Here is a 12,698-nt window from a genome sequence, read left to right as displayed (position 1 = left end):
GATTTGGCCTCCGTTAAGTCAATATCAAATGTGGCCAGGGGAGATTTGGCCTTTTAGTCATCATCAGATTTGGCCAGGGGAGATTTGGCCTTTAAGTCATCATCAGGTTTGGCCAAGGGAGATTTATCTTTCATTTAGTCAATATCAGGTGTGGCCATGGGAAATTTGGCCTCCGTTTAGTCTATATCAGGTTTGGCCAGGGGAGATCTGGCCTCCGTTAAGTCAATATCAGGTGTGGCCAGGGAAGATTTGGCCTCCGTTAAGTCAATATCAGGTTTCGCCACGGGAGATTTGGCATCCGTTAAGTCATCATCAGGTGTGGCCAGGGGAGATTTGGCCTCCGTTTAGTCTATATCAGGTTTGGCCAGGGGAGATCTGGCCTAAGTTTAGTCAATATCAGGTTTGGCCAGGGGAGGTTTAGCCTCCGTTTAATCATTATCGGGTGTGGCCAGGGGAGATTTGGCCTCCGTTTAGTCAATATCAGGTTTGGCCAGGGGAGATTTGGCCTAAATTTAGTCAATATCAGGTGTGGCCAGGGGAGATTTGGCCTTTTAGTCATCATCAGGTTTGGCCAGGGGAGATCTGGCCTTAGTTAAGTCATCATCAGATGTGGCCATGGGAGATTTGGCCTCCGTTTAGTCAATATCAGGTTTGGCCAGGGGAGATTTGGCCTAAATTTAGTCAATATCAGGTTTGGCCAGAGGAGATTTGGCCTCTTTGTCATCATCATGTTTGGGGAGATTTGACCTCCGTTTAGTCAATATCAGGTTTGGCCAGGGGAGATTTGGCCTCCGTTTAGTCAATATCAGGTTTGGCCAGGGGAGATTTAGCCTCTTTGTCATCATCAGGTTTGGCCAGGGGAGATTTGGCCTCCGTTTAGTCAATATCAGGTTTGGCCAAGGGAGATTTGGCCTCCGTTAAGTCATCATCAGGTTAGGCCAGGGGAGATTTGGCCTCCGTTTAGTCAATATCAGGTTAGGCCAGGGGAGATTTGGCCTCCGTTTAGTCAATATCAGGTGTGGCCAGGGGAGATCTGGCATCTATTTAGTGAATATCAGGTTTGGCCAGGGGAGATTTGGCCTACGTTTAGTCAATATCAGGTTTGGCCAGGGGAGATCTGGCCTTTTTGTCATCAGCAGGTATGGCCAGGGGAGATGTGGCCTTTTAATCATCATTAGGTTTGGCCAGGAGAGATCTGGCATCCGTTAAGTCATCATCAGGTTTGGCCAGGGGAGATTTGGCCTAAGTTTAGTCAATATCAGGTGTGGCCAGGGGAGATTTGGCCTCCGTTAATTCATCATCAGGTGTGGCCAGGAGAGATTTGGCCTTTTAGTCATCATCAGGTTTGGCCATGGGAGATTTGGCCTAAGTTTAGTCAATATCAGGTTTGGCCAGGGGAAATTTGGCCTAAATTTAGTCAATATCAGGTTTGGCCAGGGGAGATTTGGCCTCTTTGTCATCATCAGGTTTGGGGAGATTTGGCCTCCGTTAAATCATCATCAGGTTTGGCCAGGGGAGATTTGGCCTCCATTTTGTCAATATCAGGTGTGGCCAAGGGAGATTTGGCCTCCGTTAACTCATCATCAGGTTTGGCCAGGGGAGATTTGGCCTCCGTTTAGTCAATATCAGGTTTGGCCTGGGGAGATCTGGCCTTTTTGTCATCAGCAGGTATGGCCAGGGGAGATTTGGCCTTTTAATCATCATCAGGTTTGGCCAGGGGAGATCTGGCCTCCGTTAAGTCATCATCAGTTGTGGCCATGGGAGATTTGGCCTAAGTTTAGTCAATATCAGGTTTGGCCAGGGGAGATTTGGCCTAAATTTAGTCAATATCAGGTTTGGCCAGGGGAGATTTGGCCTAAATTTAGTCAATATCAGGTTTGGCCAGGGGAGATTTGGCCTCTTTGTCATCATCAGGTTTGGGGAGATTTGACCTCCGTTTAGTCAATATCAGGTTTGGCCAGGGGAGATTTGGCCTCCGTTAAATCATCGTCAGGTTTGGCCAGGGGAGATTTGGCCTCCGTTAAGTCATCTTCAGGTTTGGCCAGGGGAGATTTGGCCTCCGTTTAGTCAATATCAGGTTTGGCCAGGGGAGATCTGGCCTCTTTGTCATCATCAGGTATGGCCAGGGGAGATTTGGCCATTTAATCATCATCAGGTTTGGCCAGGGGAGATCTGGCCTCCGTTAAGTCATCATCAGGTTTGGCCAGGGGAGATTTGGCCTCCGTTTAGTCAATATCAGGTGTGGCCAGGGGAGATTTGGCCTTCAGTTAGTCAATATCAGGTTTGGCCAGGGGAGATTTGGCCTTTTAGTCATCATCAGGTTTGGCCAGGGGAGATCTGGCATCCATTAAGTCATCATCAGGTTTGGCCAGGGGAGATTTGGCTTCCGTTTAGTCAATATCACGTTTTGGCCAGGGGTGATTTGGCCTCCGTTAAGTCATCATCAGGTTTGGCCAGGGGAGATTTGGCCTCTGTTTAATCAATATCAGGTTTTGACCAGGGGAGATCTGGCCTAAGTTTAGTCAATATCAGGTTTGGCCAGGGGAGATTTGGCCTTTTTGTCATCATCAGGTATGGCCAGGGGAGATTTGGCCTTTTAGTCATCATCATGTTTGGCCAGGGAAGATTTGGCCTCCGTTAAGTCATCATCAGGTTTGGCCAGGGGAGATTTGGCCTAAGTTTAGTCAATATCAGGTGTGGCCAGGGGATATTTGGCCTCCGTTAAGTCATCATCAGGTTTGGCCAGGGGAGATTTGGCCTCAGTTTAGTGAATATCAGATTTGGCCAGGGGAGATTTGGCCTCCGTTAAGTCATCATCAATGTTTAGTCGCCATCAAGTTGGTGGCTTGGCAGGTAGGGTGCTCCAACACGGGAGCGTCGCCCTGCCCCTGTGGTGCTTTGCTCTTCTTGGCGCGCCAGAGGCGGGCCTGCTCTCGGCTCTTCCGGGCGGCCTCTGCTCTGCACCGGGCCACCCGCTTCTGCACCTCGGTGAGCTGCTGGGTCTTGCTGTAGTCAAATCGTTCGCCGTAAAGTACCATTTTTAATCTTGATTGTTTTATTTAATGATCGAAAAGACAACTGAAATGGGAAAGTGTGAAAAAATTAAGAAGGAGGATGAAAAGATAGTGAAGAGAATAAAAGATAAGGGAAAGTATAAACACAGTATGATAACAAAATTAAAAGCACTAAACGAACACAACCAAAAAAACAATGTCAATCAAATCAAACAATATTACGAAAGACTCAAAAAAAAAAAAAAAACACTTACGTGAACTGTAAAAACAATCACAAACCTTAACTATAAGGATCACAAGAAGACACTTAAAGAAACACAGCTCCTCAGAAAACATTCCGGTGTGTGTTGAGGGAAGGAAACGGAGAGGAGGGAGTAAACAGCGTCAATTCCCGATGAGATGACGAGAACACGCTTGGTAAAAAGGACACGCACATCACAAATAGGCTTCCGGCGTCTTTGGGTCTCGTCCTCCTTCGATCACCCGACATCAAGTGCCTTCCTCAATCGGATTTTGAATTTCTGGCGCGACCTTTGAATCCTTAGGGGAGGAAATAAGTGTGCCGCATCAAGATCAAGAGCAAAGACAATACAGGGCAAGGCTGTGTGGCAAGGTAGAGGCCAACAACACTCCCAGTCACGTCAACAGAGAGAGAGAGAGAGAGAGAGAGAGAGAGAGAGAGAGAGAGAGAGAGAGAGAGAGAGAGAGAGAGAGAGAGAGAGAGAGAGAGAGAGAGAGAAGGCAGGGAAAAAGAATATAGAAGAAGAAGAAGAAAGAAAAAAGAAGAAAAATGAAGAAGAAAGGAAGATGTAAGGAAGGGTGAAAATGGAGTATGAGAGTAATCTAAAGAAAAGAAAGAAAATGAAGAGGGGAATGGATGAAAAGGAAAAGGGAGGAAGAGAAGGAAGGGAGAAGAGAAGAAGGTGGATAAATTAGGAAATAAGACAGAACTGGAAAAAAGAAAGGAATAAAGGAACGAAAGAAAGGAGAAAGGAGAATTAGAAAGTAAGTAAATAAATGGAACAAAAAAATAAAGAAAATAAAAAAAAGAAAACGGAGGAAAAGAAAGAAGAAAAAATGAGGAGAGACGGAAGGAAAGAAGAGAGGAAAATACATTAAAAAATAAAAAAATGAATGGAAAATAATAAGAAATCAATAAACGAAAGGAGAAAAGGAGAGAAAGAATACAAGAAAAAAAGAACTTCGGAAAAGAGAAAACGAGAAAAGGAGAAATAATGAGGAAGAGTTACTAAGCATCTAAAAAGAAAACGGGATCAAGGGAAAGATTAATAAAAGCTCAAAACACTCAAAAGACACGTTTTCATAATCTTCTTCGGTATTCCTATATAAGGTTATTTCCATGCCCTTTAGCATTTTGGTGTATAACACGCCCAAAACACTCCAAAAACATTTATATGGTAATGTTATTTATTTTCCCCATATATATAGTGAATTGCATAAATTTTGGCTGTTTGGTACAAACTGCAAAAGAAAAAAAAAATCTAAATTAAAATAAACGTTTTTCGTAATGTTATTGTTTCTCTATAATATATAATGCTATTAGGTTGTTTTCGAGTTTTGGACACTAAGAAGCTGAAAAATACTCATAACACACTTTTCTCGTAATGTCTTTCCATTATAAAATATAGGATATTTTGCATGAATTCACGCGTTTTCGTACATAACAATATAAATAACACTCATAACATGTTTCTTTATAATGTTGTTCTTTTCTACATATAGAGTGCTATTGACCATTTTGTTAAGAAGGTCAATAACATTCATAATACACGTTTCTGGTAATCTCGTTATGTTTCACCATATAGGGTACATTTCATGCATTTCCCCGTTTCTGTACATAACAAGCTGAAAAACACTCATAATACATAGTTTTGGTAATATTATTCTCTTTCTTCATAATGGGTGATTTTCATGAATTTTAGCGTTTAGGTACATAGGAAGCTCGAAAACACACAAAAGACAACTTTTTGGAAATGTTTTTGTATTGAAAATAGGGGCTTTCCATGCATTTTAGCGTTTTGGTAACTAAAACACTCAAAAACCCTAAAAAGACACGTTCCTGGTAATTTCGATTCGTTTCCCTATAGAGAGTGATTCGCATGCATTTTGCCGTTTTGGTACCTAACAATATAAAAAAACACTCGAAATACAAGTTTTTGGTAATGTTGTTCTCTTTGTCCATACAAGAGTGCTATTCAACGCGTTTTTGCGTTTTGGTATCGAACAAGCTCAAAACAGTCCTAATACACGTTTCTCGTAATGTCCTTTTGTTCACCTATATAGGGTACTTACTATGCATGCATTTTGGCGTTTATGTACGTAAAAAAACACTCAAAATACTTGATTTTGTTAATGTTACTCTCTGTCTCAATTAGGGAGATTTTCCATGCTTTAAGCTTTTTCATAGGTAAATACCTCAAAACACTGAAAAAAGAACATTTTTAGTAATGATGTTTTGTTTTCCCATATCGAGTGCTTTCCATGCCTTATAACGTTTTGCAGTCTAGCATGTACAAAAACAGTCATAAGATACGTTCTTAAGGTCAGGAATACTTATAATACACGTTTGTTGTAATGTTCTTTTGTGTCCCAATATAAGGTGTTTTCTATGTATTTTAGCGTTTTGGGGTTATTATCTTTTTGGGTTATTATCTTTGTCCCTAAAGAATGTTTCTTGCGTTTTTGCATTTTGGTTTATTATTACTTCAATAACAATGAAAAGACCCGTCTATGGTGATTTCCATGCTTTGTGGCGTTTTCGTGCCTACTTCGCTTAAAAACACTGAAAAGACATGTTTCTGGAAATGTCATTTCGTTTCACCATATAGTGAACATTACAGTGATTTTGGCGCTTTGATACCTAATAATGTGAAAAACATTCAAATTACACGTTTTTGGAAATGTTCTTTTTCTCAATATAGATATACTATTTATGCGTTTCAGTATTTAGTACCTAAGAAGCTCAAAACTCTCATCGTACACTATTCTCGTAATGTCTTTTACTTTCCATATATAGTACTCTGCATGCTTTTTAGCGTTTTCGTGCCCACCACGCTCAAAAACATTCAAAAGAAACGCTTCCAAAAATATGACTTTTGAGTTTTATTAACGTGTTAGGCACCAAAACGCAAAAAAAACAAAAAAAAAACATAAAGGTCTCTATACTGGAAAAGAGAACATTACGAGTGTTTTTAACCTACTTACGTACCAAAATGCATGAACGCATGCAAAACGCCCTTTCTGAAAAAAAACAAACAATAATATTACCATAAAACAAGTATTTTGAATGTTTTTTTTTTTTATCTTGTTACGTACAAAAATGCCAAAAAATGCATGGAAAGTAGCCTATATTGGAAAACGAAAGGGTAGTACGAAAAACGTGCATTATCAGTGTATTTGATCTTGCTAGGTACCAAAACGATAAAACTAATGAATATATCACTCTATATTGGGAACCAGAACAACATTACCAATTAAACTAACTAAACTAACTAAACCCCTGCCTTACCCCACGTGTAGCTGTTACCACAGCCCCACCGCCCCCACCAGGCTCCCCGTAACACAATACATGGCCTTCAACGCCGCTAACATCACCGCGCCACACCCAATACGTCGCAACACTGCAAACAACTTCTGCCTCGGGACTAAGTCGTAGGATTTGGAAAAGTAAGTAAAGGTTATAAATAATTTCACCTTCTTACGTCTGGCCACGTCAGAAAGAATACGAAGTGTAACGATATGTTCAGTACAGCTACGCTGCTTCTGTGATCCAGCCTGCTCCCTGTAAGGTCTGAACCACAGGCTTAACCGCCGCCACAGAACCATATCGTACAGTTTTGCTGGTGTTAATCACACTGATACCTCGGTTTTTACTAGAGTCTTTTCTATCACCTTTCTTAAACACTTAAAGACCTTTGCCCTTATCCATGAGTGAGGGTGAATGCCTGGTAAGAAACTGTGTTAAACAAAGTTGCCAAACTGCACAACCACTGAACTGGTTGGCTTTATCAGGTTTCATTTTCTTGGACTGCTCGTGTACCTCTCCAGGCGTGATTGGCTCATCGAGGATAGGAATAGTGACGTCAGTTGTCTCGTTGTTTCCGTCAAAGTCTGTCTCATCGGTTCAGTACTGCCTCGAGGTGTGCCTTAAAATCCTGGTCGCTGGGACACTAACCATCCTGGGAATCATTCATTCTGTAATCACCCTTCCAATTAATTGCTCTCCACACTGTAGCGTCATGTGCATCATTCAGTAATCTTTCCCATCTGCCAGTACTGCTGTTGTAGTTAACTGTTGGTTCATGTTGTCGCACACTGCTCTGTGCACAAGCATATAGCATGTTAGATAAATCCTGCACAACATTGTCCATATCCAAATAACCTTTGAATGGATCCGTATGAGGAATGTTTTCTACAAACAGATCTTTGTTTATATTGCTAAACTTGACAGGTTTCTTACATAGTCTTATTTTATTGGCATTACCGTGAAGAACGGCATGATCTCCCAACATTCTTGCCCTGGCCAGCAGGCTGCTAAGGTCCACACCTCTACAGGCAATACTGAGTGTGATGGGAGCGTGGTCTGAAGGGAGATCATTGCTCTGTAACACCCCAAAGTCAATACTGTAAGGCTAAGTATTCTCGCAGACACAACACACGTATCTACCTCGGAGATCCATGTGTCGCGCCTGCGGAAACTCTTTCCTCCATGAAAATGTTTGTCTTGATACTTAAGATTATTAACCACAAGTAAGGTGTTATCAATACAAATGGTAGATAAAAGCTCTGCATTGTCACTAGGTATCTCAACATCATCAGGAATGTATGGATATGACAAGTCTTCTGCATTAGTAAGTTCCAATAAATTTAATATATCTCTAACACTTCTGCCAAATCGTGTATTCATATCTCCCACTATGACAAAACTAGTTTTCACAGATCTTGTGGTGAGTTTTTCCTGAATCACTGCAAACAAGTCATGGGAATAATACTGAGAGTCACAAGGAGGTATTAACAAAAAACAAATAAAACCTCCTGGATGTTACGAAAACGAAGCCAAACCTGCTCACTATTACTGGTATCTACTTCACCCACTAAATCCGCCAAGCAGTTCTTTACACACACAACTGTACCTCCACGGTCTGCAGTACCAACTGTTGCACTCTTAAAGGAAACATACTCAGGGAAATTCACATGAAGAGAAGTTTTCACCTCGTTAAGGCAAATAACATCATATTCAAGTAATAATGACTGAACATTACCTTTCTCCAACTTTGTGCACACTGCATTAACGTTCCATGATATCATCTTTACATAACTAGCTTGTTGTGGTCTACCTAGAGAAAAAACTGTGTATTCCAACTACCAATTACATCATTCCTATATAGCTTACGATCCTTAGTGTCCAACCTGATGACGCATCCAGCATTCTCTGGGAGAGCCTTCTCAGCAGCTTCTACATCCCTCAAACGTCTCCACTCCTTCCTGATGCTCGGGTGAACATCTCGCTGGATGTAGATACGGCTGAAGTTGTTACCAGCAGACTTAAGTTGATTGGCGTTGTTCAGGATGCTCGTGCGCTGGTCCTTGTCCCGGAGTAGGTATCTCCCTTCCCAGCCTACGATGGGTGCCCTCTACGTCACTGATGCCCACTTTGGCCCATATTTTGTTAAGCTTCTCCTGGTCTGATGTAGCACCATCCAATGCTTCCTTCTCGTCAGGCACGCCCAGGATGACGATGTTTGCTTCACGTTCCTTGCGATCTAAAGCTTCTAGGAGTTGATGTTGCTTGACCAATATTTTTTGTTGCTTATCGACACGAGCCTTGAGCTGGGTGTAGTTTTTGTTAATGATGCTGTCAGGAGACACGATCGTAGTCTTAAGTGCTTGTATTTCCTTCATCACATCTTCTAATTTTTGGTTTAATTGCTGGAACTCGTCGTTGGCTGGTGTAGACGCCAGTATAATGTCGATCAACTTATCTTTATTAATCTCGGCCAGCTGATTGCGTCATAGCTTCCGCAGGTCTGCCAGTTGTTTGGTTGCCATGGTTACACTTCAGTGCGCATGCGCAGAAAATGGCAGCAGACTCAAGAGTCTTGTTTGTTCTGACCAATATGCACACTTATCTAGTGGTAACCACTTGATAACAACTGCAGAAAACCAAGCTCCCGAGATCACTTACTGGTCTGCTGGCCGCTCTGGAAAGCTGAAACTCCTCTTGTATGATTTCTTCCTTTCTTTTGATGCAAGACTGTCTAGGCGTCGGCGTGTTTAGAGAGAGAGAGAGAGAGAGAGAGAGAGAGAGAGAGAGAGAGAGAGAGACTGTCTAGGCGTCGGCGTGTTTAGAGAGAGAGAGAGAGAGAGTTTTTGTTATTGGCTGTTGTTGTTATTGTTGTTTTTAAATCTGCTGAAATTTGAAATACTCCTGAATGAGAGCTGTAGTTCTCTTAAGTGTTTTGTTATTCGTCAGTAGCCACGCCTTCACTTTTTGTCTAGGCAATGGTGGTCCTTTTTTTGGGGGGAAGGGGTTTCCTTTTAGTGAACGGTGAAAACTGGTTAAATTTATCTTCATTCACTTATTTATTTATTTATTTACTATCTGTTTGATTCATTGAACTGTTTATTTGATTGTTTAATTATTTTATTTATTTATGTATTTATTTATTTGTCCAATATTTTTCGTTTCTTTCTCACGTACGTTCCTGTCCATCTGTTGAATTACTGACTAGGTTCATTAAATAGTTGTTTCCTGGAAGGCACTGATCTCTTCCACCACACAAGGGGACGCTGAGCTGCACTGTAAGGTGAACCCCGGCACGCCGCATGGAGCCATTCCAGGAATACCACTATACAATACTCAACCCAAGGAAAATAGTTCACTTGTGGAAATTATTTTGTTCTTCACTGGAAGGAACACACACACACACACACACACACAGTGATAGTGGTATTATTATTATTATTATTATTATTATTATTATTATTATTATTATTATTATTATTATTATTATTATTATTATTATTATTATTAGTCTATTATTATTATTATTATTATTAGTAGTAGTAGTAGTAGTAGTAGTAGTAGTAGTAGTAGTAGTAGTAGTAGTAGTAGCAGTAGTAGTGGTGGTAGTAAAAGCAGCATATACCGGTAATTGTAGAAGTAGTAAAAGTCATAACAACAACATCAGCAACAACACTAAAACCACCACCACCACCACCACCACCACCACCTCATCATCCCGTGCTTCTCTTCTCCCTCAGCACGGACGCCCAGCACTCTGCCGCCACCATCAACACTAACGTGATCGTCACCTCGAGCGGGGAGGTGACGTGGCTGTCTCACGGCATCTACAAGTCCTCCTGTGACATGAACGTGGAGTTTTTCCCCTTTGATGTCCAGTCCTGCAAGATGTGGGCGTCCTGGACCTACGACGGCTACCAGGTGTGTGTGTGTGTGTGTGTGAGAGAGAGAGAGAGAGAGAGAGAGAGAGAGAGAGAGAGAGAGAGAGAGAGAGAGAGAGAGAGAGAGAGAGAGAGAGAGAGAGAGGGGGGGGGGAGTGGCAGTGGGAGAGAGGAAAAAGGAGAGGGAGTGGAGTTCTGCAAAATGATGTGGTCGTGTTGGAGTTATGATGAGGAAGAGAGAGGGTGAGTGGGAGAGGGAGATGGAGAAGAAGAGAAAGAAAGAGAAGAGTGAGTGAGAGAGAAAACTGAGAATTATTTATAAATTTACTCCTTTTTCTACTTTTCTTTCACTGTCTTTTTCTGTCGCTCTTTCATCCTTTCTTTACATTTTCGTCTTTTCTTTCTTTCTCTTTTGTTCTTATTTTTCTCTTCCATTTGTTTTTCAAGGTTAAAAATCTTTTCTATTTACCCTTCCTTGAGTATTTCCTCTCTCCTTTCTCGACTTTTCTTTATTTCTTTCTTCTTCTTTCTCCTCTCCCTCCTTCGCCCATGTTTTCTCAGTGTCTCATATCTTTTAATTTACATTTTTCTTCCCTCTCTCCATTTACTACATTTACTGCAAAGGGGATAGGCAGCTCATCACACACACACACACACACACACACACACACACACATTGCTACCTACGCAATGACGGAATCAGCAGTGAGATTAAAGAACTGAAATAGTATACACGTAACGTAGCGTAACCTAACCTAAGCCAGCCCTCTGATGAAGACGCTAATGTTATATCAATATTATCGGCACCTGTAGTTGCCTGTTGCTTCTATGCTGAGACGAGACACAACACATAACTTCATGGAAACCGTTTTAGCAAGAGGTGAGATTTTCAGATGAGACGTAAGCAAAATTCTCTGGGTCAGTAATCAGTAAAGGAGAAATAACAGCTCCAAGCTTGAAAGAATTACATTTAAAAAAGAAAAAAAGGAAAGAATTCGTTCTCAAATAGAGTGGTAGATGCATGGAATAGACTCAGTAATCAGGTCGTTAGTGTTGACATGTTAGAAAACTTTAAAAGAAGATTAGATACATTTATGAATGATGATTTATGAATGATTTGTGGCTTCTTGCAGCTTCCCTTAACTTCTTATGCTCTTATTTTAGGAATTCTAGCTAAAAATCCTCCAGTATGCTCAGTGTAGAGGAAGGGATGGATAAGTGTGACGAGAAGGGAGCGAATGTTTGTGTGGAAGGTTGTGTCGAAGAGAGAAGGGGACGAATTGAGTCTTGAGGCGCTGTGTGGGTTCTCTATGTAAAGCAACACTTCATTGCTGTTGACTTATACTTGTGGCAAATGACGCTGAGAGATACAGTGTGTGTGTGTGTGTGTGTGTGTGTGTGTGTGTGATATAAGCAGGAGCAGGGCGGAGCAAGGCGCAGTGAGGCCGTGCAGTGCAGACATCGCCTCGCCACAACACAACTCTGTCATTCCTTGCTATTTACTGTTTTGTTCATGTATTTGTTTCTTTTGCATCAGGATTCCAACGTGATGAGACGCCACTCTGCTTCAAATCAAACCCAGATTTCTTCCTTTTGTTTGTTTATTACTTTCAAGAGAATACGAAAATATACATTGCTTGGTACAGGAAGTACAACTTTCAGTTTATAAAGCTATTATTTTTTTAGAAATTTATTTTTAAATATTCTTATTTTTCATTTATCTATATATCTACTTTCAAAGAAGTATTCTCATTATTTGAAAATTGTACTTGACATGTACTGCAAGTAAATATAGATCTTACAGTCTTACACACTAATGTGACTTATGATAGAGTAACTTATTAACTAATACATCTTACAATGTTACACACTAATGTGACTTATGATCGAGTAACTTATTAACAAATACACCTAGGTAACTTATAACATACTAATACAACCTACGATCTTGCTAACTTAAGATCGTAACTTATACATCCACTAACTTATACAGCTGGCACACATTTGGGAAACATTTACATAACATTTTGGCAACAATGTTTGCTGTCCAGACCATCCATCCATCCATCCATCCATCCATCCATCCTCTCATCCATCCATCCTCTCATCCATCCATCCACTCATCCATCCATCCATCCATCCATTCATCCATCCATCCACTCATCCATCCATCCACTCATCCATCCATCCATCCATCCATCCATCCATCCATCCTCTCATCCATTCATCCATCCATCCATTCATCCATTCAACCATCCA

At 41.1% G+C, this 12,698-nt stretch overlaps 1 long non-coding RNA gene across 1 annotated transcript in view; it reads left to right on the top strand.

The window, feature by feature from the left end:
* Window positions 1-12,698, top strand: part of LOC135100266 (uncharacterized) — a 53,126-nt gene that overhangs the window by 22,463 nt on the left and 17,965 nt on the right. Inside the window, exon 2 of the long non-coding RNA XR_010268559.1 lies at window positions 10,299-10,479. This is a non-coding gene — a long non-coding RNA (uncharacterized LOC135100266). The remainder of the gene's footprint in view (window positions 1-10,298; window positions 10,480-12,698) is intronic.

Source organism: Scylla paramamosain, chromosome 5 (genome assembly GCF_035594125.1).
Source record: "Scylla paramamosain isolate STU-SP2022 chromosome 5, ASM3559412v1, whole genome shotgun sequence".
NCBI lineage: Eukaryota > Metazoa > Arthropoda > Malacostraca > Decapoda > Portunidae > Scylla > Scylla paramamosain.
The sequence above is the reverse complement of the archived record's forward strand: the minus strand, read 5'-3'. Positions and strand labels throughout refer to the sequence as shown.